The sequence below is a fragment of the Pteropus vampyrus genome, unplaced genomic scaffold (genome assembly GCF_000151845.1).
Source record: "Pteropus vampyrus isolate Shadow unplaced genomic scaffold, Pvam_2.0 Scaffold302, whole genome shotgun sequence".
Classification (NCBI taxonomy): domain Eukaryota; kingdom Metazoa; phylum Chordata; class Mammalia; order Chiroptera; family Pteropodidae; genus Pteropus; species Pteropus vampyrus.
This window is the reverse complement of record NW_011889083.1, coordinates 4,540,677-4,542,657: the sequence shown is the minus strand read 5'-3', so window position 1 is coordinate 4,542,657 and position 1,981 is coordinate 4,540,677. Positions and strand designations below refer to the sequence as shown.

Here is a 1,981-nt window from a genome sequence, read left to right as displayed (position 1 = left end):
TAGGAATACTGCTCTTCAGAGGATTTGAGCTGTTACATTAACTCTTCCCTGGGTCTCTTGGCTGCTGGCCTCCTCCACAGATTTCAGACTTGCCAACACCCACAATTCTGTGAGCCAATTCTTTAAAATAAAATAGAATCTATAAACTTGAAGACAGGTCAGTAGAAATAATCCAAACTGAACAACAGAGTGAAAACGAAATAAAAACAAATGAGGAGAGCCTCGGGGAGACAAAACAATAGGTCTAATAATCTTTAAATTTCAGGTTGGGGGAGTTGAGAAAGAGTGTGATGCTGAAAGAATATATGAAAAAATAATTATTGAAAACTTTCCAATTTTGGTGAAAGACCTAATCTAAAAAATTTTATATTAAAACAATTTTTTCTAGTTTATTGAAGTATGATTGACAAATAAAAATTATATATATTTAAGTTGTACAGTGTGATTGTTTAAGATGTACAATGTGATGATTTAATATATATACACTGATTTTTCTCTGGTTCCTACTGCTTTCTTCTGCTTGCTCTCATCCTGTGAAGCCTAAGCCAGCTACACCTTCCTCCTTCTCTTAACCTATAGGGGCATCGTTGCACACCGCCACCATGCTCGAGGCACGCCTGGTCCAGTGCTCCATTCTGGAGAAGGTGCTGGAGACGCTTAAGGACATCATCAACGAGGCCTGCTGGGACATTAGCTCGAGTGATGTAAACCTGTAGAGCATGGATTCATCCCACGTCTCCTTAGTGCTGCTCACCCTGCTCTCCGAGGGCTTCACACATACTATTGCGACCGCAACCTGGCCATGGGCGTGAACCTCGCCAGCATGTCCACTAAGGGCTGAAGATAATGCGGACACCTTGGCGCTAGTATTTGAAGCTCCAAATAAAGAAAAGGGTTCAGTCTGTGAAATGAAGTTAGTGGATTTAGATGTTGAACAACTTAGAATTCCAGAACAAGAGTATAGCTGTATAGTAAAGATGCCTTCTGGTATATTTGCATGTATATGCCAAGATCTCAGTCATATTGGAGATGCTGTTGTAATTTCCTGTGCAAAGGATGGAGTGAAATTTTCTTCAAGTGGAGAACTCAGAAATGGAAATATTAAGTTGTAGCTAACAAGTAATGTTAATGAGGAAGAGGAAGCTGTTACAACAGAGATGAATGAGCCAGTTCAGATAACTTTTGCACCAAGATATATGAACTTCTTTACAAAAGCTACTCCACTCTTTCCTATAGTAACACTCAGTATGTCTGCAGATGTTCCCCTTGTCGTAGAGTATAAAATTGCTGATATGGGACATTTAAAGTACTATCTGGCTCCCAAGATCAAGGATGAAGAAGGATCTTAGGCATTCTTAAAATCCAAGAAAATAAAACTAAGCTCTTTGAGAACTGCTTCTGAGATTCCAGCATGTCCTTAAGTCTCTTCTGTCATCAAATGTGTACCTCCGAGTACACATGTAGATAATGTTTTCTGTAAATAATCTATGTTTTTGTCCATTCTCTATAATTTGTTCAAAGGAAAAAGTCCCAAGTCAAACCTGGTCTTGTTAATCTAGAACTATTTTTGCCTTATCTAAAAATACTCCTTAGGAATTTTATAGACTATTAATGCAATTTTAAGAATTGTTTTCAATTTAAATAAAGTTATTTGCATTTCGAACATCATAGGACAGTGCTTTCATTTAGACCTTGACTTGTTGCAAGTATCCTAGGGAATTCTCAGTTAATGCTACCTTTTGTGTAAAATGTGTTTATTTTTTTAGTCTAGAGCAGCCAGATATAAATACATTAGATATAACTATAAAAAGTACTCCAAATACAGTAGGTGACAAGATATTTTGGGGGATGCCAAACTTAATTTGATATTCTAACTTGAGCTCAAGAACTGAACCAGGAGAGAGTAGAACAAATCCTATATATTTAATTGTTATTTTCATTAGCAAAATCTAACACTTTTTCAGAAGGTTAATGTTTGCAA

At 36.9% G+C, this 1,981-nt stretch overlaps 1 pseudogene; it reads left to right on the top strand.

Annotated features, from left to right (window-relative positions):
* The first annotated feature begins 602 nt into the window (after positions 1-602).
* LOC105303217 lies at positions 603-1,422 on the top strand (annotated as a pseudogene).
* The last annotated feature ends 559 nt before the right edge of the window (positions 1,423-1,981 follow it).